The sequence below is a fragment of the Ursus americanus genome, chromosome 2 (assembly GCF_024610735.1).
Source record: "Ursus americanus isolate L20-20 chromosome 2, mUrsAme1.1.p, whole genome shotgun sequence".
Classification (NCBI taxonomy): domain Eukaryota; kingdom Metazoa; phylum Chordata; class Mammalia; order Carnivora; family Ursidae; genus Ursus; species Ursus americanus.
Genome location: NC_142128.1, coordinates 65,245,581 through 65,254,152, shown reverse-complemented (window position 1 = coordinate 65,254,152; position 8,572 = coordinate 65,245,581).

Genomic DNA, 8,572 nt, shown 5'->3' with positions numbered 1-8,572 from the left:
GGGCACCAGGCAGGTTTGTGGGCACCAGGCAAAACCCCTGGCTGGTTTAGGAACTTCTGCAGGAGCTGCTGGAAGACCCCCAGGGAAGGGGACCTTTTGTTTGTGGAAGTATTAGAGTCACATGTGCGGTAGAGTCGGTCCCATCCCCAGCCTGGCAGGAAGACATTCCGGTCCTTACGCCTTGTTCTCACCCTAGCACTGTACGCCCACCACCTCATATCACCTTGCCACCGCACGCACGCACACACGCACGCGCACGCACACACAGATGCACACACGCACACCCGTCTTGGGACAGGGAAGCAAGTCCTGGCATCTCCCTGGGCTCTCGGATGGAGACGTGTGGCTCCACGTGGAGTACTTAAGAGACTCCGCAACTTTCGGTACTGCGAGCATGTGGCTAAGTTTGGTATTCCTTTGAGCTGCTGGAACCATGCCCCGAGTAACGATGGTTGGCAGATAAAAGGGGAATAAGGTGGGTCTAGACAAGCCCGAATTAATTGGGTTCCCGGCTCCCCAGGGCTCTCCTTAAGGCTTGTAACACATTCGATGCAGCCCTCCTTCCTTCCCCCCACACATTCCTTCCAAGATGGGCTGTTTCCTCCCTGGGGGGCCGTCCCCTTGCTCCATATCCTCACTCAGCTCATTCTTCCTGGTGTCCTTTGAGCCTCTGGCCCCGCCTCATTGCTACTGTCTATGTCTGGCTGGTCAGCTGGACTCTGTGTTCCCCAAAGGCAGAGCTAGTAACCTCGAACCCCACACCCGGCCACACACAGTGCCAGGGACAGGCCTGGGTAAGGAGTTTTCAGTGGGACAAAAGCTCCAGCTGACGCTCATGTCCTTGTTCCAGTTAGCACGTGCCTGGAGGGAGGGCGCGCTGACCTACCGAAGTGTGTTGTTGGGCAGGAGGCATCAAGCTGGAAAAATCCCAGAGCACGTTTATCCATAATATTCTGTTTGCTTGGGAAAGGGTACATCCCTCCACCCCCAGGGTAACCACTGCTTTATGATATCTCCTTTGTTCTTAAATGGTCGCTCTTTAGAATCCACCCGCCCCTCCCCGCCCTATATTCTTCTACTTTTCTGAGACCAGGTTTTATTTATTTTTTCTTTTCTTTTTTTTAATTTAAATTTTAATTAGTTAACATGCAGTGCCATATTGATTTTTGGAGTAGGATTCCTGAGACCAGGTTTTCAATGAATGTGTGTGTGTGAGAGAGAGAGAGAGAATGAGGATGAACCCCTGTAGACCGTGGAGGCATATGTGAGCCTCTTGCAGAGAATATGTAAAAGTCTCCAGCCACAGGGTCTGCCACTGTGGGTGCTTTTGGGGAGGGGAAGTGAACTATCCTCACCTAGTCCTTACAGTCTCTGAACACAGGACTGAAACTTAGACTTTCTGGGGATGTTTGCAGAACTGTCCTTAACACCTTTGAAAGCCACCCTCAGGCTTTAGTTCCTACTTCTTCCGTCCACATGGATCGAGGGTCAGCAACTTCCCTTCTCTTCCTCTGACACATGCCCTGGTGGTAAATGGGGACCAGCCTCTCCCCTGCAGGGGCGGCCCTGACCCTGACTTCATTGAACTTCCTTCCTTCTTTCCCTCTTGCATGTGTTCGTCCAGTCATCTGAGTATGTCCAGCCCTTTGGGGGACACAAGATAAATACTTGCATTTAATTAGTGCAAATAAGACACGGTACAAATAATGATATAAGAAATGAAGCTACAGGGTTGTGGGGATTTAGAGGGTTTGGAGGAGGAAAAGGCTTTGTGGAAAGAAGGATCTGAATTGGAGCTCGAAGGATGGACAGGATATGAACACGTGCAGATTGTGATAAGCCAAGGAGGGAGTCAAGTTCAACATAAGAAGCGATCTGTGGATGGAGGGAAGGAGATGCAGACTGTCTGCTTGGCAGGAGAGAGAGTGCACAAAAGAGGCTCCAAGTCAGGGCTGACCACCGCAGGACAGCAATTTCAATCTGTTTTTTCCTGGCACCATGTCTGACCTCTCTTCACCAGAGTTTGAACAATTGTTGTAAAAGGGATGATTTGGGGGAACGTGTGCCTCTGGTGAACAGGATGGAAGGATTCCTTGGAGCAAAAGCATGTGAGTGAGAAAATGGGGATGGTTTGGTTTGATCCGGAGTGGAATAGTTGTGAGAGGAGGACAGGAGGTCAAACTGAGGCACGGCCCTAGAGAGCCTTCATGTCAGCTTGGATTCCAATCATGTGCTGTGGGACCACTGGGAAGTTGGGAGCATGGGGAAGGTGCGAGTCCAGCTGGGTTTTGGAAATGCGTCTGGAAGGAGGCAAGACCAGAATCAGAGCATCAGGATGATCTGGAAATACACCTGGTGAAAGGTAATGACCGGGGACATGGGGGCAAGGAAACAAGTCAGAGGGGCAGGTTTCTGACAGAACCAGCATGGCAGTTGTGAAGATCCGATGCCTGACTGTTGGGTCATTCAGCAGCTGTTACGAGGCCCTCCTGTGCTCCATGCACTGAGCTGGGCGCTGTGTGTCCAGTGGGCAGCAAGACACCCTTCCTTTGCTCACTCCCGGCAGTTAGCTCTCAGTAAATCTTTTTTTTTTAATATATATATTTTTTTTTGAGAGAGAGAGAGCACGCGCACATGAGTGGGGGAGGGACAGAGGGAGAGGAAGAGAGAGAATCCCAAGCACCTTCCACATCCAGCACGGAGCCTCATGTGGGGCTCGATCCCACCACCCTGAGATCATGACCTGCGCTGAAATTCAGAGTCAGACACTTAACTGACTGAGCCCCCCAGGCACCCTAAGATCTCAGTAAATCTTCATTACAACTGAAGATGTGCTGGGGGAGTAGGAGGGAGTGCGGGGCAGATGGGCTTGGGCTCTGCTCTCTGAGCCTGTGTAACGGACGACGCTGACACCTTAGCTGAGAGGGGAAACGGTGAGATTGGAAGCGGATATGGGAGCTTCTGTTTTGTCTAAACTGAGGTGGAGGGCCAGCAGGACATCTCCCCGGCACCGGTGACGGTCTCCCGGGGAGAACTGTCCCTGTCTTGTTCATGCTTTTGTCCCCAGACCACAACACAGTGCCCGGCGCATGCTCAGTGCTTGGCCCTGACCCCGCGTCACCCTACCCAGCCCCAGCCCCTCATCTCACTTCCAGCCAGAGCAGTTCTGGTGATGGCTCCTGCCGTTTCCGTGGTCTCAAACCCACGAGCGCTCCCCCCACGGGTCAAGGAACCTGTCAGCAGGGCGCCAACGCAGGAGAAGCAGACACCGGGCGCATCCGGGCAGGTAGATTGGCAGAGGCCCTGGCCCCCAGCAGCCTCCGGGAGAGGCCAGGAATACACGATGGAAGTGCAGGGACACATGCCCGCGGGCGAGACTCTGACCCCCGCCGACAGGAGGAAGCAGAAACCCATGGAGAGTTCACACTCACCTGCCACCCCCACCACCTGTCACGGGACCCTTCTCAGCTGCGCCCCGTCCACACGGCCTTGCTGGCGATGTCCTGGGGAACCGAGCCGCAGCTGTGCGCGCTGCAAGTGTGCAGTCGGATTGGAAAGTCACCTTCTTATATTTATTTCCCTTCTCTCTCTTCCTCACTTCCCTTTTCCCACTCTTGCTTCCTTCGCATTGAACTTCCCAGCAAAATGTTAAATATAAGCTTCTGACTCCAGAATTAAAAAAAAAAAAATTCCCTGTCAGGGAACTTGGAGCAGCCTCGGGCTCCGTAAACGTGCCGCGTGCGCGAAGGCGTCACAGAGTAGAGCTCAGGTCGCACCGAGGGAAAGGAGGGCCGAAGAGTGCCCTGGAAAGGTCGGAGGTTTGCAGACCGACTGCTTGGAAAGGTCGGCAAGGGGGTTGTCTCCATAGCCCAGAGCCACGCGGAGGCGCCTCACCTCCTGGGTGCAGGGGAGAGAGGGAGGAGAGACGGGAGGGCTGCGGAGGAGCTGGAAACCCGCCCACATTTAGGACGCAGGAGAAAGAGAAAGATCCCGGCGCAGGCGTGTGGCGGCAGAGGCGACTGGCGCCCGGGAAACGCCCTCACGCCTCCGGCCGCGCTGCGCGGCTTGTGCGGCCCCGCAGCCGATCCCGCCGAGCCAGCGGGGAGAACGGGGAGCCGGACAGAGTTCCCGCCCTCACGGCGCTCAGCTGATAGCCGTCGAGGGAACGCCCCGCGGGGACCTGCGCCTCTTCAGATCTGGTGCGTGGAGACGCCCGGTGGGATCGGCCACTCGCCCCGTCCGTGGCACGCGAAGAGTGACTCTGAGGTCCTAGGGCCTGTGGGAACCACGAGACGGAAGGGATCCCCGTTCCTGAGTTGTGTGACTCTTTACCTGGACGGTTCGTGGGAGAAAGAGACTTTTCTTGCGTCAAGACACTGCGATTTGGGGGTGTCTCTGTCCCAGAAGTTGGTGTCACGTCACAACCTGGCGAGTGTTGAGAAAGCAAGAGGCAGCCGTTGGAGCCGGGGAACAGAAGGGCCTTCCGGCCCTGACGCCTGGCCTCGCGTGTCTCTCAAGCACCCCAGGTTTGTGGTCTGGCGGTGAGCTCGCACCTGTCTGCTCTCCCCTTGCCGTCCTCAGGCCCAAGTTCTCCTGGACGGGCTCCCCAGCCAAGGTGGCTGGGCCGCGTGCTCCCGCTTGGCTTGGAGGAGGGCTCAGGCTTCACAGTCCCGAGCTCTCGGACCCTCGCGGCGGGACAGTGGTCTGGTCGCCCTCTACGGCGGGATGCCCGTGCCAGAGCTGCCGCTGAGAACAACAGAAGCAGCAGGAAGAGGGACGCCGGACCTTGGGAAGGACAGAGCAGGGTAGCAGGCCGTCTGGCTCGGGGGACTCGGAAGCGCTCTCTCTGTGCGCCTGCCAGGCCCCCAGCACCAGTCCTCCCTGTGGGGCCCACTCAACATTCAGATTCCCAGGGACAGAGAGAGAGTTTGGTGGGTGTGACTGAGGCCTGTGTGCTTCCCTGTAATGTCGGTGCTGATGACGGCACTGCCAGCCCGCCAGGCTCCTGTGGAGCAGGAGAGGGACCACTCCTCAAAGGGGGCGATGCCCAGCCCAGACACAGCAGGTTCCCAGGAGTCCCCTTAGCAGGGTCTCACTTCCAGAGAGGAGCGGACAGGAGGAAGCTGTCTGGAGCCTCTTGAGATCAGCAACCGTTGACTTGTCAGCAACAAATCCATTTTTATTTTAAAAGGTAAATGTGATTGGGGGGACTGACCAAAATCTACCTGCCATCCTTGCCCTGGCGACATGCTGAACTGACAGATACCTGGGCTTGGGGGAAGGAGTATAAATTAGAAGAAGGGGGGACGCCTGGGTGAAGCATCTGCCTTCGGCTCAGGTCATGATTCCAGGGTCCTGGGATCGAGTTCTGCATCGGGGTCCTTGCTCCACGGGGAGCTTGCTTCTCCCTCTGCCTGCCGCTCCCCTATTTGTGCGTGCTCTCTCTTTCTGGCAAATAAATAAATAAAATCTTTTTTAAAAAAATTAGGAATAGGGATGAGGGGCCAGGAGACGTGGATTCCACTTTGACTACTACTTTTGACAAATCATTTCACGTTTCATCACTCCAATATCCTCATTTAGAAAACAGGGTAATAAAACCTGCTCTGTCTAATTTACAGATTTTTTTTTTTTTTTTTTGGTGAGGGGAAAATAAAGAGAAGAAAGGAAAGAAAGACAAAATACCAAAATCTCCCGAAAGGACTTTACTAAGCTGAAAATCAAGTATAAGAGCAGTTAGTGACATCTCTGTTACAGGTTGAATTGTGTTTCCCCCAAATGTATGCGGAAGTCCTAACCCCCAGTCCCTCAGAATGACCTTATTTGGAAAGAGGGTCTTGGAAGATGTAATTTGTTAAGGTGAGATGAGCTCATACTGGAGTAGGGAGGCCCTTATCCAATACAACTCATGTCAGAAGAGAAGAGGCACGGAGACAGACGCACAGGGGACGACAGGCAGAGACTGAGGTGTCGCTGCTCTAAGACAAGGAACGCGAAGGACTGCCAGGCATCACCCGAAGCCAGGGAGAACAAGGAAGTTTCTCCCCCTCGGGTTTCAGAGAGGTAATGACCTTGTTGATACCTCGATCTTGGAGTTCTAGCTTCCAGAACTGTGAGACAATCCATTTCTGTAGCTTTAAGCCACCCCGTGTGGGGTACTTGCTCATGGCAGCCCCAGGGAATTGAATACACAACCTTTAACAAATTCCCAGGGTTCAGCAAAGCGTGGCCAAAGCTCTTGTCCAATTGCCGGGAGGTTTATGACCTAGGATCAGACATGGCACAGGGGACAAGGACCCGAGTTTCTGGGGTAATACCACTGATGTGAAGGTCACAAAGAGCAAAGGTCAGTTTTGGAAAACCCAGAGCAGCTAATAGGGCTAAGAAGGTGCAGAGCCAGCAGGGTTTGGTCCACATGGACTGAAAGCATCACTTCTGCCTCCAGAGAGCAGCGTGCTCAGAGCAGAACTGGCTCTGGGAAGCCTCCGGCCTGCTCTCACTTCCTGCCGGCACAGATGAAGCATCACCTTCATGCCCCAGGCCTCCAGCACTCAGGCTCCTGGACCCACAGGGACCTGGCTGCACATGCAATCCACCAGGGTAGCCCACTGTGCAGAGAGCACCTTTAAGGAGAAAGCCTGCAGGGATGCTATCGGTTCCCACATGGCTCTTGGCTGCTTTGTTTTAGAGAAGTCATAGAGCCTTTTTACTCTAGGCCCCTATGCCCGGTGTGAGATTTGCCCATGCGGAGTGGGGGTCTGGTCCCTGTGTGATGAGTGTTTATGCACATGCCATGTAGGTATTGGATCCTCACAATAAATCCATGAGATAGTTACTGTTATCGTGTCCATTTTACAGATGAAGAAACTGAGGTGCAGAGTTCCCACAACGGGTGTCAAGAGTCAAGTCCAGACCTGTGTGAGTCCAGAGCCTGTGATGTTAACTGCTCTGTTATATTGCTTTGATAGTTTATTTGGATCAGGCTGTTCTGAATTAACTCTGGAAGTAATAATTTAGTAAAAAAAAGAAAAAAGAAAAGAAAGAAAGAACAAAACCAGAAAAGCGTGTGTGTATCTGTGAACCGAGGATCTGCCTTGACCTCATACTTAGAGGGGGAGGGGAGCTAACATTATGAGCTAAGTGCTTCCATCCATGTAAACCCATCGCTCTGTGAGATGGGCATCTCGGAGACACGAAGTAACCAGCCAAGGTCACCAAATTGATTGGGACAGGGCACAAGTGCAAATCCAGGTCATCTGACTGTCAGCTTGGTGTGTTTTCCATGACCTCTATGCCAGTGTGACAGCTGGGATCTGTCCTACTGATCTTGAGGGTCTTAGAGTGACTCAGCGCCTGGCACAAAATAAATATTTATGGGATTGGGTTGAATTAAACCCAAATGAATCTAAGCTTCATTAAGAGAGGATTTGATCAATAAATGGACCCCATGCTGATGTTACAGAAACGAGCTGACCGTGCTGATGTGGAATCTGTTACATGAGCGGTTTAGAGACGAGTATGTGTAGTATGACTCCTTTTTTTTTTTTTAGAGATTTTTAAATTTATTCATTTGAGAGAGAGAGAGCAAGCAAGAGCACAAGCAGGGGGAGGGGCAGAAGCAGAGGGAGAAGCAGGCTCCCCGCAGAGCAGGGAGCCTGATGTGGGACTCGATTCCAGGACCATGGGATCACGACCTGAGCCGAAGGCAGATGCCCCACCAACTGAGCCAACCAGGCGCCCCTATGATTCCTTTTTTTTATAGGAAAAAAAAATTCCTTACCTCTGGCTATCTTTGTATATACAAAGGAAAAATCTGCATAAAACAACTTTAAGTTAATAATAATGCTTATCTTCGAGGGTAAGGATCAGGAAGGATTTTAACATATTTTATAATAAGTAAAACCCTGAAGATGCTTGCATTTTGCAAAAAGCAAGAACAAAAGGAAGGAAAAGAAAGATCTTTTGTTTCTGGTGGCAGTAGATCCCACCAGCCTGGGTCAGCAACTCAGACCCGATTGAGCATGTCAGCTCCCATAGGTTGGGCCCTGGAGCCCCATAGGAGACAAGGGTGGGTTCAGAGCCCCTCACCCCCCATATCCTCTCCTCGCACATTCTGTAATACGTTTATTTATAACAAACTTATGAGCACACAACCAGGAGACAGGACTCCTTGGGAATGGGCCTGGAACATCTTTTCATGTTGAGGCCAAGTCAAAAGTTCACAGAAACTAACTTGAATGGGCACCTGCTGGCTGAACGTGGGGTGATTTGAATATTGAAAAAAACTGCAATAAGTTGAAACACTTTCATTTTTCTGAAAGCTGTTGAAGAAAGGGAAAAAGCCAAGTAAGCTTACCTTTCCTGCATGAGCTCTACCTAATGGTAAGCAAATAGTTGATGAACTTGTTTGTTTGTTTTTAATAGAACTCTGGCTAACACAGAAGGAAAAAATAGAATTAGAAAAACTCTCTAAAAATTCTCTAAAAAATAGAATTAGACAATTAGAAAAATTTTTAGTGGTTATGAAACCTTTCGGTAAAATGCTGAAGGAAACTGGTCTTGGATGGATGGA